The 16944-nt window shown below is 39.0% G+C and overlaps 1 protein-coding gene across 6 annotated transcripts in view; it reads right to left on the bottom strand.

The window, feature by feature from the left end:
* The window catches only part of pdzrn3b (PDZ domain containing RING finger 3b), a 303206-nt gene that overhangs the window by 31331 nt on the left and 254931 nt on the right, over nt 1-16944 (bottom strand). The gene's annotated exons all lie outside the window — the stretch shown is intronic.

Below are 16944 nucleotides of genomic sequence, written 5' to 3'. Positions count from 1 at the left end.
ATGAAACACAATGATCAATAATTTTATGGTGTTCAATGCAAGTGGTAAATCATGACAAGATATTCTTTAGACTGGCAGAGCAAATGTAAATTGATGACAAACAGACCCACAGCTTCATTATATTGAAGGGCCTGTTCAAATTGTAAAGTGAGATATAAAAACATTGCAACCAAGAAACTGGATTAAATACAAATTCTCATTTTATTTCTTTCATTAAAGATATGTTGAAGAAGCTTCAGCGTAATTACAGAATGATACAGTACAGCTTTTTTAGCTCATAATGTTTAAGATGTCTTATTTTGGCAGAACTAACAATTAATTCCAAATCCTATGTAGGAGCAAATTACTGCAGATGCTGGAATCTGTACTGAAAACAAAAAAAAAATGCTGGGGATCACAGCAGGTCAGGCAGCATGCATGGGCAGACAGCAAGCTCCGAAAGAATCATTTTGACTCAAAACATCAGAACTTTGTTGAAGAGTCATCTAGACTCGAAGCATTAGTTTGCTTCCTCTTTCCAAGGATGCTGCTTAACCTGCTGTGATCGCCAACATTTTTTTGTTTTCGAAGCCAAGCCTTATTGTATCTCCAGAATGCTGTAATTTCTCTCCCAAAGTATGCATCTAATTCTCCTTTGATTGTTACAACCACATCTGATTCCATCACACTGCGAGATCGTGCATTTTAGTTCACAACAACTTACACAGGCAAACAAGTTTTCTTAAGTTACCAGTGATAATCCCTCTGGCTCATAATTCAATGTCCTTAAATTTGTTCTGCTCCTGGAAACAGATTCTCCTCATTTACTGAAAAGTATTGACAATTTTTAACAACACTTTCACATCGCTTCTTAACCTTTTCTGTTCTAATGAGAGCAAATTCAGCTTCTCTAATTTCTTCACCGAGCTCATGTTCCTCGTCCTGATTGTCAATGCATTAACTCTCTTCTGGACTTCAAGACCTAGGTATCCATCCTAAATTACAGTTCCTACAATTGAAAGCAATACTGCTCCTGAGGCATCAGTGTCTGTTAAAGTTTTAACAACTTCCAGGCTGTTTAATTTTATTCCTATGTTACGTAAACCAAGGATACTATATTTATTTTAATAGCCTCCTAGCTTTACACACTGACACAGTTTTACAGCTATCTTTCTGGTCTTGCTGTCCCCTAAACTGTGCTGTTCAGTTCACATTTGTTGTCCTCTTCCTTCCAAAATGTACCAATTCATATGCCTTCAAATTAAATTTTGTTTGCTGTGTCTCCGATCATTTCAATGGCCTCTGTCCTCCACTTGCGATCCTACTCTTTGCTTATTACATTTCTGACTTTTGTCTCGTGTTCAAACATTGAAATTGCAAATTGCACAGCCGAATCTAATACACATCCAAAACAGAAGTGGTTCTAACGCTGATCAGTGGCCAATACTACCATGTATCTTCTTGTACTCTGAAAACTGTTTACCACTACTTGTTACTTTGTCTCAGGGACACAATCTGTATGTAGTTTGTGACTGTCTCTTTAATCCCAAAGGCTTCAATTTTCCCGATGAACCTGTGTGGTACTGACAAAAGTGTCTGAGAGTTTATGTACATAATATTGACCACACTATCCTTATCAAGCCATGCCTTTGCTTCAAGCAACTTGATCAAGTGAGCCACTATTTGCCAAATACAATAATGGTTTCAAATGTTCTCAACATGTTTCTCTTCCACAACGACCACAGTGTATTTTAGCCACTTTTAGTCCGAGCTGTCATAAGTTTGAATGAAAGGAATTTCATCATATCACAGTATTCTCCAACACTGCTGTTTTACCTCACTCTTTCAGAACCCACATCTTTATTGAAGTATCTAGCTGTTTCCTGCAAAAAAATCTTGATCTGAGCCTTAACCTTCTTGATAACTTATTCGGTTGAGTGATTGATGTTACACTAAGTTAAGAATAGCTATCTTCCTGGTCTGAGCAACGAGTGGTATTTAATGAAGGAGATGAAGTTTATTGCATTACCATTACATGAATGTGATCCATATCACAGGGAGCACACTAGCCTCAGTTCAGTCACTTCACTCTCAGTCCCTGTGACGTCATCACAGTAGATGCTGCCCATTGCACTCAATCAAATATTAACCCTTTCAGGACATGATGTAGTGCATTCCAGCAGTGTGTCACCCTCTTTGCAGTGAAACAGTCTTGTGTCATGAATATCATGAGCGAGAATACAACTTGTCTCAGCTGAGGATTAAGCATTGTCTGATAGGCAGAGCTCCAAGTGCCAACTTAAGCATGAGTTGAACTTAACGACTGTAAACCTGTCAGTGCTAATTTTACAAGAATTACTGCACTTGTAACAATTCTCATAGACAGGTTCATGAGACTTTGGCCTGTGTCTGTACTATGATGGTCATTTAATAAAGAGGGAGAAAATCAAATCACTCTCAATGAAGTAGAATGATCTTTTGGAGCTTTTAATCTCAGTACCTTTGTTTATTTGAATGTTCACAGCACTACTATGGTACATGACCTTTCTCCTCAACCAAAGTTAATTAATCAGAATGCAGTTGCTGTTTATTGACAATTTGAAACACACAAAACAGACCCTTAATTAATTTTTCAAATCTCACTCTCACCTCTTTAAAACCTATTTGTAAAAATCGTTCTAACTCACTAGTTTGATGGCAAATTACCCAAAGTCTTCCATGCAGAAATGTAATTGCAACCTTTTAAAAACCATTATCAAGAGCGTCATTGGTGGAATTTTCCCACTTTCAGTGTTTTGTTGAGTGATATTCATGGAACCAAGTCAAACATGGCTTACAGCAACCTTTCATACACAACTAGGCTCTGGGGCTTCATTCTCAGGCAGGCAGCTGGCCGCAGTGAGAGAGGTGCTTGCTACTGCTGGGACCTTTGGTGTACATGCCATATGGTGCCAGCAACGTACAATTTCCAACAGGGAAATGAGGAACAAATCCTCACTCTTTGGTGTTTGAGCCTGTACATTCAGGACATGGCCCAGTGGAAAGGGAAGCTCACTCGCTGAATCCAGGTAGGGACCTGGAAGTTTTACTGGCTGGTGTACAGGAGGGCAATTATTTTTCCAACAAACTGTCGCAGGAGGCCATTTCACTACATCCAAGCAGCCTGGAATCAGCCCAGAACTGGTCAGTGCCCTGGGTGAAGCAGAATGACCAGCAGTGCAGGAAGAGGGACCATGATCTTCATTGTATCACAAGGATAAGAGCTACCATCTTCTATTTTGTACCTGATACTCATCAGGTCACCACTTATTCTGACAGTGTCACTGCACGTGCATTTCACCAAAGCTGATGGACTCGTTTATTCTTGAATTATGTTCCCAGAACAGCTGGCACTGATCCTCAGAATGGTGCCGTGACAGTCACAGATATCTTGAATGCTGATGGAGTGGAATTTTTTTTCTGTGGAACTTTGCAGGATGGTAACTGGACAGATTCAGTTGAGAGAACCTTGCATCTGACTGATCCGAGTGATGAAAAAATCCCACTGGCCTGAATGGTTCACTCTCCTCACCTTAGGACTTAGAACTTCCACTGTCCAGTTTCTTGGTTACAGAGAGGAGAATTGGAATGTGGCGTAGAAATAAGGTGAACTGAGTCTTTAAGTGGATGCAAGCGCATTGCTATAAGGTCATTGCTGTTCAAAGAAGAGATTCTGAAGTCACCATGTATGCCTTAGGAGAATTGCAAATATTTTTTCTTGATGTTGAGAATCTGATCTTTTATTCCCACCGTAACTTAGTACCCATATCTTCTCTGCTCATGCCATACCAGAGAAGAGAAAATTACATCCCTTTGTTATCCTTGTGGACAAAGTAAATGTTTAGCCCAAATATCTTGTGCTTTACTGCATCATACAGGGTTCACAGTGATGATCAGGAAGTAATATTTCAGTTAATGACCGCACATCTCCTTTCATTGGAAGTTTTAACTCAGTTCGCAATCTAAATGGATTTACTTCTTAATTTTGTTACTTTCAAATTTTAACATCTAAAAAAGAACCTTGTGGTGTTAAATGACAATACGTGAAGCTGTGTTTGTTTATATGTGACAACTCTACTGTGGTTCCTATTTAATTTTGAGGTCATCATCATAGGACAGAACTCTGAATGAACTTAACACTAGATTTATCTTCACATTTGTTTTGGTATCTTCAAGCTGCATATTAAGACAATTCTTTAACACATCTGTTCGACGAAGCTTTTGGTTATTTGGCGTCATGTACTTTGTTTGGTGGCAAATGTAAAATGCCTTGGGTATTTTATCATGATATATTTATCTAATATAACATCGTGAGGGGAGTACCAAAATAAACCAGTATTGCATGCATCTTAAATAGTGAAGATGACAATATCTTTATTTTCAATTTTTTGTTCTTATACATTTCAACAGAATTTGTGTCTGGAATTACCAATATTAATATCACGTATCAAGGATTGAGATTTAAATATTACATGGAGAAGTTGTAGAGGATAGAATAAAAGCCAAAAGAACTGCGGGTGCTGTAAATCAGGAACAAAAACAGAAGTTGCTACAAAAGCTGAGCTTTTTCCAGCAACTTTTGCAGAGCGCAGAATGTCTGCTCTAGATAGACCCATAAAGTTCAAATATTCTGGGAAAAGATAATACAAGTTGTCAAGAAGGCGGAATGAACAGAATCAGATGACAGCGCGTAACTGGGATAGAAATTGGTAACGATAAGGAGAACGAATAGAAATTGGGAACTGCTATTAGCCACACGTTCAAGCTGAGCGGGTCGACAGGTAGCTGTTCAGGCAAGTAAGACAGGCTGCAAGAAATCAGGATGGGATTATCACGGGGATTTCAACGTTCCTGAAGTAAAGTGGTCTGATAAGCGATAAACAGAGAAGCAATTTCCTAGCGGTAACCAGTGACGACGACTTGGTGTAATATTTCAGCAGAATACTGGAGTTTGGGATCTGGAACCTTTTGGCTTCACTACCACATGCAAGTGAAAGGCAACATCTATTGTTGAGGACTGATTTATGTGAGGGAAATAAAATGAGTGCATATTCTGACTGCTTGCACTACTTCTGAAATGTGTCTCCTGAAACTCTCTTGCAGCTTGTTGACAAGTACAACCCAACTCAGGCAAGTTTCCTGCATTTACACCAATTTGTATTATAAGAAAATGCAAACACGAGTTGCTTATAAGGTAACTTGATTGGATGAGATATCCTGTTCTTTCGGGAAAAGTGCGAAGCACGAGGTGATACTCTGGGTGAAACAATTAAGGACACAATAGCATAAGAAGTTCACCCAAGTAGCAAATAAAGTTACCAATGTTAAAAGTGAAATAGTCCCTGGCATTTCGAGGCTGGTTGCTTGAACATTTGTGGTGAATAGAGTGCTGAATACCATTAATGTTTCACTAAAGTGAAAGGATATCAAGGGAGTCGGTGTTTTTAGAAAGAAATACTGCCAGTTACATGTGGCTACAAGTTCATGAGTTGTGACTTCTTGTTTCTCAGGCTTTTGTTTTGTCATTTGTACAAATGATTTGAATGTGAATATAGGAGGCATGGTTAGTAAGTTTGCAGATGACACCAAAATTGGTGAGGTTACCTCAGAGTACAACAGAATCTTAATCAGATGGGCTGAGAGTGGTGGATGGAGTTTAATTTAGATAAATGTGAGGCACTGCATTTGGTAAGACAAATTGGCGCTGGACTTATACACCTCATGGTAAGGTCCTGGGGAGGGCTGCTGAACAAAGAGGCCCTGGGGTACAGGTTCATAGTTCTTTGAAAATAGAGTCACAGGTAGACAGGGTAGGGAAGGCTGTGTTTGGTACACTTGCCTTCACTGGTCAGCGTATTGAGTATAGGAATTGGGAGATCATGTTGTGACTATACAACACATTGATTTGGTAATTTTTGGAATAATGCTTTTAATTCTGGTCTCCCTGCTCTAGGAAGGATGTTGTGAAACTTGAAAGAGTTCAGAAAAGATTTACAAGGATGTTGTCAGAATTGGAGGGTTTAGGCTGTAGGGAGAGGCTGAATAAACTCGAGCTATTTTCCCTAGAACATTGGAGGCTGAGGTGTGACCTTATAGAGGTTCAGAGAATCAAGAGGGGCATGGATAGGGGGAATTGACAAGGTTTTGTTCCTGGCATGGGGGAGCCAAAAACTAGGGGGTATCGGTTTAAGGTGAGAGGGGAAAGATAGAAAAGGTACACAAGGCGACAACATTTTCACACAGAGGGTGGTGCATTTATGGAATGAGCTGCCAATGGAAGTGGTGGAGGCTGGTACAATTACAACATTTAAAAGGTATCTGGGTGAGTACACGAATAGGAAGAGTTTACAGGGATATGGATGAAATGCTGGCAAATGGGACTAGATCAGTTTAGGATATCTGATTGGCAAGGACAAGATGGACCATGCATCTGTTTCTGTGCTGAACAATTCTCTAAGTGTGTAGATGAGCTCATTAGAACTTAACTAAATTACTATTACCACAGCTAAAAAAATTCCTTGTATTGGAATGAATGCAGCTAATGAACTGAATGAAAATCTAGACAGAAGAGCAGATACATGAGAGAAATTCTAGTCCGTGTCTGCGCATTCAGCCTTACAGATGGGAGGTGACATCTGTCTGTTACTTAGTCAATATGGAAGTGAATACTTCTTGTAACATAATAAGTGACAACTGCAGATTTTATTTATTTAGGGAAGAAGAAAAAGGAGAAAACCTGTTTTACGAATCTGGCCAATTCAGAGTATCAGTTAAGGAAAGGAAAAATAATTCAGAAAAAGTTCATTTTGTGTCCTCCTCTCAATTTTTTCTCTTCATTCTTTTCTATTAGCGAATGTGTACATGATAAACAAATGAAAAGCATGAAAGATAATAATTATTGAATATCTTAATATTTTTTGAGGACCAGCTTAAAGTGATTGTCACAACAACCCAATGTGGAATAAGGGCAAGAAAATGCACAAACTGGTATTCACTGTCTGCAAGCTAGGTGAAAAATGATTCAGCTGTGTTTATCTGGACAATAACCGAGGACAAAAATTGAGGGCTGCAGGGAAAACAGCAAGTGGAGTCTTTGTTGACAGGGAACAGGATCTGAAATGATGGACCAAATGGCCTCCCTTTAAGGATATCATTCAAATCCCAGCCTGAGGAGTAGGGCCTCCTACTCTAACAATATGCATCTTTTAAATGATAATGAAACAAAAGGTTACCCTGTTCCCATTAAAGAGAAGTGATTTACTTGTGTGAAAACAGCAATTTTTGTGAATAAAAGCAGGAACAGTTGTTCTTCTCAGAGGCAAAAAATATTTAAATGCACAGAGGTACAGTCTGTTGTGAATTATTTTTCTGATATTAATTGTTTTGTTTGTATCATCAGGTAATATGTGGTTTGTGGGTACATAAAATAACATGATTTTAGATGTCAAGAGTACTTCATTCAAGTTCAGTCATTTATTTGTTCTTGAATTTTAGAAATAATTTATATCTTCAGCTCAGGTGCTGAGTATATGTTTGCTCTTGTAAACACAGCGAATAGATATTGTCAGAAATTGTTACAGCATGCTTTAGAATATGCCAAGAATTGGAATGGCCAATTGTGCTTTTCTTCTTAAATTGTAATTATCAGATTTCCAACTGACTGAGGGAAAATCCCTGAGCTGTTAAATATACAGTTTATGAATAGTTATCCAAAACAAAAGCCCAAAAAGTGCACACACACAAAGTTGCAAATGCTGTTAAATCAGGTACTGAGTAAATTCACCTTAAGAAATAATATAGATTGCCCAACCAAGTCACTTATAAAAATAAGCCTCTATGAAAATTACCTTCACCCTAGAAGTTAACTTGCAAATTACAAATGTTATCTCCCCTAAACAAGATTTTAGTCTTACAGATGGTTTTAGTTCCTACTTTACGGACAGTGTGCAGCAAGATTTAATCACATTAATTTCATTTTTAATTAAAATTTCCAGTTAGTGTGATGTATTTTAATCAACACTACCTAATATCTGAAGCCAGTATATAATAATTATTTCTCTTAACTTCATAATCTAATGGTGATTTGTATATATAATATAATGATCACCTTTTCTGGAATGACTGATTAAAGACACCAAGTCTTCAAATGAGCACATTTAAATAAATTATCTTCCCTCAAGCATTAGTCATTAATTATATCAATAATGTTATGAGACACCAGAAATTAATTTGAGATTGTGACAAAAGACTGCTATTTACAGTGTTTCTGGATGTGCTGGCATTTAATTCCCAACATTCACCAAGCTTTTGTTAATGTATCACACAAGAATACAACTCTCGTACATCATGAGGGCAAGTAGGTGACATATTCCCAAACTTTGCAACTCTTAGACTTACGAGAAGACATTGAGAGTGACTGGCACAGCAGTGCTTGTGGATTTGTATTTTGAAAGGAGAGCGTACATATTATTTAACTTGGCCCCACATTCACCTTCTCCCCATAAACCTGCACGCTCTTTCTTTACAACTAACAACCCCAAATCCTTGCTGAATGCTTTGACTGAACTTGCCTTCACCACATTCTCAGATCCTGAATGCTTGCTGCAGGAAAAGGCTTTGCTTCATATCATCATTGCTTCTTTTGGCAGTTCCCTCAAATCTGCACCCTCTAGATCCTGATACTTCTCCAGCTTTTCTTCATACATTCTGTTCGGATCCCTCATGATTTTGAATATCTCAAATGAATATTCTCTGAAATGCCTTCAGGGAAAATAGTCTCAAATTTTCCAATCTGTATAATGGAAGCCCCCCATCACTGGAATTACACGCAGAAATCTTTTCTGCACACGCTCCAAGGCCTACACATCCTTCCGAAAGCATGATATCCAGAATTGGATGCAACACTCCAGTCAAGACTGAACCAGTGTTTTATACAAGTTTAATTTATGTGCCTTTGTTTTGAACTCTGTGCTGCTAGTGATAAAGTCCAGGATACCATATGGTTTCTTAACCACTGTCTCAACTTGACTTCCCACCGTTTATATTTTAATCACAAAGACAGTAAGGTTCCTCTGCTCCTGCACACCCTTTGAGTACATTACATTTTTCTCCGTATTCTTTGTACAACATGAATCACTTTACACATCTCGGCATTAAATTTCATCGATCACTTAACTGCCCATTCCACCAACCTGCCAGTATCCTTGAGAAATTCTACGTTTTTTTCGTCTCTGTTTTCAACAATCACACATTTTTCAATGCCTGCAAGTTTTGAATTGTGTCCTGTGCACTGACATCTATGTCATTAATATATATCAGAAACAGCATGGTCCTAACACCAAACTCTGGAGATTCCTCTTCCACACTCCATTTCTTTTGGGCTTATCTTCATACCCCTTTTTGAGCAAGGATGTAATTCTCCAATCCCTTGGCACAACCCTGAGTGCAAGGAAATTAAAAAAAAATTATGGCTGGTATCTTCAGAATTTTGACTCTCTTGGCTGCACCTTCACAAAGTGTTATTTGATGGTCACCTCACAGTGGTGCCCAGCAGACTTTAATCCTAACAGTCTATCTAACAAATGCTACTCATCAATTTTAAATACTCTCAGACTGAACTGACTTATTTTTGTGAAAGACAGATGCAAAGTACTCATCTGATGTTTCAGCCATGCCCTGTGTTCTATTTTGGTCCCTAATTAGGCTCCTCTTTTTACTATTCTGTGTCAACATTAAACTTTTGGATTCCCTAATGTGTTAACTGCCAGTGTCTTTTCACACTCTTCTTTGTTTCTCATAATTGTTGCTCCAATTCCCTTTGATTCCTTAATCTATGTTTTTGGTTCCATTATCTTCCTCACATTTGTTCTTCATATTTATCGCTATCTCATTTATCATAGAGGGAGATTTGGATTTGTTTGCTCTATATTTTACCTTCATGGGGATGTTCATTGATTGTGCCTGAGCTCTTTCTCTTCAAAGGCCATCATTTTCAGTTCCAGTTTTGCCTACTAACCTTCAACCACAATTTTTTCTGGATCAGATCCATTCTTCCCATTTAGATTAGCTATCTTCTAGTCAGTCATTCTTACTCTGCATTGTTGCCTTCCTACTTATGTAGCAAACCTAAAGCTAATACAATGACTACTATCCTGAAATGTTACATGGCTGACACTTGATCTCTTTGGCCCTCCCCATTCCTAAGAATCAAATCGAGCAACTCTTCCTTTTTTGTTGGAGTGAAAGCAGAGGGCTGAATTTAGCCTGAATCAGCAAAATATCCATTTTGGCAAATTCATGGAGAGCACTTTTCTGTGAGCCTAAGTGAGTTCCTCACTCTATTCTCTAAATCCTGGCTCATTATCTAGACACTATGTTTCTATGGCATCCTGCTTACACCATCTGCTGTCTCACCAGAGGTGGAAGTACTTGTTATTGCCAAGGCATCAGTGTCATTTTTATAGTCCAGATATGTGTCAGGCCAAGTATCGCCAGCTAGGAGCTGTCCTTCAGTGTGCAAATTGTGGGAGAGCAGCCAAATAGGTGCCTTTCTCAGGGCACACTGGTGACAGGGTTTCATCAAAATGACAAGTGCACATGCATAAATATATTCCAAGGACAGAACCAAAACTACACAGCTTACTCATCCAAAATTACACTTCCTTGGATAGGGAGTGTTATTCTTTAACCAATGACAGTGTGGCCTGCAGCTTAGTCATGTCAACCATCACTCACCAGTATCCGCCCCCCCCCCCAAACAATGCCAGTTTGCCTCTGACTGTCGATGACAACCCCCTTCCTTCTGTAACCCATGTTCTCCAATTCACTGCCATCTCTCACCTTTGTAGTTTGAGTTGCCCTGTATGAGTACTGTCCCCTCTTCATCCCCAGCATGCTGCCTTCAATCCCTCTAACTGACACCCTCACAGCAGTGGCCTTGGATAAACTCACTTTCAGCTGATGCCAGGACTGAATATGGCCCATACCCCAGACAGTATTACAGGCCGGAATCTAAATACTGTAAAACTCCAGTCTTAGTTATTGCAGCACAGAATAGGACAATTCATCCATCTCGTGGATGTGAGCTCTTCGTGTAGAGAAATTCAGTCAGTCTCATTCCCTATTCTACTTCTATCATCTGTAAGTTTAGCTCATCGGAGTACCTAAGCAAGTTCCACTTGCCTACTATGGTGGTAGATATGGATTAATAATTTCGGTGAGCTGCACAAAAAAAATCTTTCTCACATTCCTCCCGTAGCGTCTGATCAAAACCCTTCAATATCTGCCTCCCAGTACAAAAGTTAAGTTACTTAGAACCTCTTTGCTTTGTCTACCTTATCTAACCAGTCGTTATCTTGCACACTTTTGTCAAATCTCCCTTCAATCTCTTTTGCTCCAAGGAAAACAACCAGCAGAAACAATGAAATTTATTCTGAAGGAGTGTGAGGTGATACATTTTGGCAGAAGGGGCTGGAAGAGGAAATAAAGATTAAATAGCACGATTCTGAAGAGTGTGTATGAGCATTGAGATCTTGGGATTCATGTGCTCAGGTCTGTGAGGATGGCAGGATGTACCGAGATAGTAATGTGGGGGGACTGGGGCTTCAAAACTACAGGAATACTGAGAACAAAAACAAAGTTATGTTGAACATGAATAAAGTTCTAGTCAGGCCACAACTAGACTACTTGGCTCTGGTTATCACACATTATGCTCACGTAAGAACCCTTAAAAGGATGTGAAAGAGATCTATCAGAAGAGTTTCAGATTTCAGGAATTTTAACTATAAAGTTAGGTTGGAGCAATTACACAGATCAGAGTTGTTGCAATGCAGGAGATGATATGCTCGCTGTCAGTTAATGGTTTGCGTGTTTAATTAACTTTTATGTTTTGAAATCAAACAAGGAGGAAAATATAACTCATATTATGTAAATTTTCTGTCTGATTAGTTGCACTGAAAAAGTTAATTGCTTTAAATTTTAGCACCAAATAAAAATTGAACTTAAAACTTAAAAGGGCAATTAGGGATGAGCAACAAACACCAGCCTTGCCAACGCTGCTCACATTCCAGGAGAGGAATAAAATAACATCAGGCCTTCCCATTCCGTACGAATTGAATATAAATTTAACCGTCATGATCTTCAGTTTCCCATCTGCCAGGAATTACAGCTGTGCATTGTTTTCAAGCACTCTGCTCATTTACTTGAGGTGACTTAAGTCTTTTGATAGACTGCAATGTATGCACTCATTGCCTGATATAGTCTCTGCTCTGTATCAGCATTCCCTTACCAACTGAATGTTTAAACCAATTCACAAGAGAATTTCTTCACAATCCATGTGGAGCTATTACTATGTCAAATGATTTAGCTTTCACCTGTTGAATCAGATTTCACTCAGTTGGTGAAAGAATTCCTGTCTGGTTATGTTCATTTTCTCAGTAGAAATTGGCTGCAGCTTTTATTGAATTGACATTAACAAATTTCACCAGCCAACTTGAAATTATTACAAAAAAAAACAAAATTGGCTGTCAACTTCACTTCCTCCTTTTTCTGGCCAGAAGACACGAAGTAGCACAAGAACCAACTTTAGCAAACAAGTTTTCAATACACATTTTACCAACCAACTCATAGTGTTCATATTTACAGTCCCTACCAGTAAAAGCTGAAACAAATTCCCATAAACCAAAAGTGGAAACTTTGAGAACTGCTATTGAAGTGAAGCATGGCACAACCCATTGGCATAAAAACTGAAAGAATTGCAGATGCTGTAAATCAGAAACCAAAACAGAAATTGCTGGAAAAGCTCAGCAGGTCTGGCAGCATCTGTGAAGTGAAATTCAAATGAATGTTTCAGGTCATCTACAAATGTGTAAGTGCTGACAAGTAACAGAGTTTTACTATCAAACTCGGAAGTGCAGGAGAATGAGAAAAGTGTTGTTTGCCATTTCAGTGCCATCTCCAAGGCATGGCTAACATACTCATTTTGCCACTTTGCTCCGTTTTATGTTAAGAGCAAGATTCACTTTTCTGACAAGAGATTCTGATCAGGACTCCTTCAGAAATTCACAGCCGTACTTAAAATCCAATAGGTCCCTTTTAATGACGGATGTTCATAAGAGAAACCACTTGCCTTTTTTTTCACAGCAGGTCTTCTATATCCTGCGAGTGGGGAAACAGGGGAGGACTTTGGAAAGGGGGCAAGGGCAAAGGGGTCAGCTCCTGGGTGGTAGTGAGAGGGTGCGTATCTCTCTGGGGGGAGAAGAAATGTCAGATCTTGTGGGAGACAGGGGGAGGAGAATGAGTAACATCTTACTTAAAACTTACTCCCAGCTAACATGAGCCTTGCAGTGACATTTTGTAAATGTATCTCAATAAGAGAGTAGGACAGATTTTGCTGTAGAAATAACGATGACACTAACAGCGCACATGGTAACTTTTACCAACTAAAAAATACCAGAAAAACTTTATCTTGTCCATTCCACTGTAAAGGTATAAAAAGTTTTAAATTACAGCCAAACTTCAAACTAATTTGCAGAAGTATGGAAATTTTGTCCTTTATGATTTTAATTATTTTTGGAATTTTAAAAAAAATCTTTCTTGCTTCATTTCTTTCTCTTTCTCTCTCTTCATACCATCTTTCTTAATTCTTCTTTCTTTGCCAGATTTAAAATTGAATTAAAAATCCAAGCTGATAGGGCAGATGGCCTTATCAACCACAGTGGCCAAAATCCGCAGTTCCAGGTGAAGATAGATATGTTGGAAGCACTGATGTGGGAGGTGGCATCATCAGTGCTGTTGCAGTGGAGATTGAGAAACTGGAAGAACGGAGCAGGAAGTGGGTGGAAGGGACTCTACTCAAGACAAGAATAGGAAGGAGTAGGCCATAGAAACCCTCGAGTGTGTTTTGTCACTTAATAAGATCATCACCAATCTGCAATTAAACTTGATATATCTATCTTTTCTCCATCTACATTTTTATTATTCAAAGGCACCAATCTATGAAGCTCAGTTTTAACTAAGCATTTTTCTTGCATGAACTGCATTGTTTGGGAGGGAGTTTCAAATTTCCACCACTCTTCGCATGAAGGAATATTTCTTAATTTCGCAGCAGCCAAGATCTAGCTCCAATTTCTTTGACCGTGTAGCCCTCCCCAACCATTGTCAATCCCATGCTGATCGTCAGTTAGCTCAGGCAGCTGGACAGCTGCTCTGCGATGCACAGTGGAACCACCGGTGCAGATTCAATCCCTGCTCCAGTTGAGGTCACTGTGAGGTCTCACATTCTCATCCTCACACACATTGCCTGAGGCATGGTGACCTTCAGGTCACATTCACTGCTAGCTGTCCCTCCCTAATGAGGGATCAGCCTATGGTTATTTCCACACTGATCCAATCCCCAAACAGCAGTACTTTCAAACTAGTTTCTCCCAACTAACCCTATCAACTCCTCTTAGTATCCTAAAGGCTTAAATTAAATCACTCCTTGTCCTTCTCAGTGATGCTGTGGATGGAAGATCTTCAGGTAAAGTCAATGACACTCCTCCAAAGAATGGCTTGATGTTTAATGGTGGAGTCATGATCCAGTTGAAGGTAAAAGGACATGTCAGAAAATTGGCATTCGGCCTCCTACCGACGTGACACCCTAACCCACTCCTCCACCAGTGAGAACTAGAGAATGTAACAGTCCCATTTCATGAGGACAACAGATTAGCAGCCAACAGCATTTTGATGACCCTTAAAAACTCATTCCTCACCCACCCATCCCACATGACCCTTATACCTCCATTTATCTTCAACAGCCATTCATTCAATCAGGATGTCTTTGAAACAGATATTTGAAAAGAAACTCACGGTCTCATACAATGGTAATTCAATCACTCTCATTCATGAAAGCCATTCTATATATTTACAGGCTTTCAACTCATCAATCCACAATAGGAACAAGTATTTGTTCACTTAATGCAAAGACAGATAATCATTCAGTAATCATTTCAAACTATCAAAATGGGAACACAGGCCCCTGCTTAAATGTGTGCTCTTGTATCTTTAGAAAATGAGTCAAGCATTCATAAAAGGTTTCATATTTAGGTTTTCAAAAATCTGCTCCTGTACTGAAAAGTAGCCATGAGGGACAGGGGTGACGGAGAAAACTCAAACTTCCTACTGTGTTTACTGTGATGACTCCAACTTCAGAAAAGGCACATGTGGGCCCATAAGCCCAAGCCCATCTAGATCCACAAAAGGCCGCACAAAAATAGTAAACAGATGGGAAGACATTGCAAATGTGTAATTAGTGCAAACAGTTTCTGTATTATATGTCATTTTCAACCGAACTCATGGCCTTTTCAATTAAAAAAAATAGCCTTATGGCATTTCCTGTTAAGGGTCTACAACCCTCAAAAACAATTCTTCATTCTGGTTGGTTAGGGAAATGCACAGCCTTTGCCTCATTCCTATGTAGAGGGTGCTGTGTCAACCTCGCTTTCTAAATACACAGCTTCAGTGCAGAATCCACCGTCTATGGGCGAGCGTAATTTTAATGAATGGCTAGAGCTGTTTGCTCACTGTCAACAGCAAAATTCAACCTATATGTTTGTGCAATAATTTTCATTCTATACATGTCACGTCAAAAAAAGAGACTGATTCTATACCGAGAGATTTTCAGATGCAGTTGGTTGAAGATCCCATTTTCAAATGCAATCGTCCATTGATCCTTAGCAAGAACATGGAGAGCACTTGGGGAGTAGCCGGCGATGAGGAGTAATGGGGAAGATACCATGGTGAAAGCAGGTGCAAGTGGGAGGCTGAAGCTTCAAAATGCACTGTGGGAGCAGGACAGATTGGGAGACAGCAGAGCATGTACTCCAGCCACTCTACCTACTGGCTCACTGTCACCTATCGTATATGTGACAGTTGCCCATAATGTCCAGATGTGGGTGCCACTACACTGAAAATTCTACAGAAGATTTTTGCACATGCTCAGGGCCTGCAGAATCCAGGTTGAGAACAACCCATCCAGCAACAACAATGTATGGTTGCACTGTACTGCTGTACAAAGTTCAGAGGTAGTCAGGAGTAATTTCAAGAAAATCATCTCATTAAAGTATTTTGAGTTAAACTTCATTCTTACAACGTGGAGGTACCAGTGGTGGTCTGGGGTGGACAAGCGCCGAAATCACACGACACCAGTTTAAAGTCCAACAGATTTATTTGAAAACATAAGCTTTCGGACCCTTGGAAAAGCTTGTGCTTTTAAATAAATCTGTTGGACTACTACCTGGTGAGGTGTGATTTTTGACCTTAGTTCTTACATTTCATGCTCAGCTTTAGACTCCTGCAAGTTTTTCAATTTGAATTCTTTTAAATCATGCGAGAGTTATAGTGTTCACTTTGAGCTACTTCCAATCTATATGCTGCATCTTTTGCAAATTAGAACAATAATTCACAGTGGACAATTGGGGAAATGGTATAGAGAGTGAGAAGCTTAGCCTTGATACCCAATTGTATGCAAAATATTGCATTTTTTATGGTGGTTAACTTTTGCATTAGTTATCTGTCAAGAGCAGTGTCTGTGATTAATATTTTTTGCTCTTAGAAAAAAAGTTATTGGAATCCATTTAGAAGATTGTACAAATTAGGATATGATTCCGACACTTCCATCTGATCCTACTTTGTGATGCTTAGTGAGGGAAATATATATTCTATTTCGTCAAATACATTTTATGTTTGATTTACTGGATATTAAGCATAATAACTCTGACACAATAAAACAGCACCATGTAGCTAGTTTATAAAAAAAGCAAAACTATCAGTTTACTGTCATTTCACATGCTGTGTACTTTCCTCATGGCAAAGAAATCAATCGGTTTTATTTGATGTAATTGCATAGTCCTGTTGGGAAATATGCCACAAATGCTTCACTGTTTGTTC

The sequence above is a fragment of the Stegostoma tigrinum genome, chromosome 11 (genome assembly GCF_030684315.1).
Source record: "Stegostoma tigrinum isolate sSteTig4 chromosome 11, sSteTig4.hap1, whole genome shotgun sequence".
Lineage (NCBI taxonomy): Eukaryota > Metazoa > Chordata > Chondrichthyes > Orectolobiformes > Stegostomatidae > Stegostoma > Stegostoma tigrinum.
Note: the sequence above shows the minus strand (reverse complement) of the source record. Positions and strands in the feature narration are given on the sequence as shown.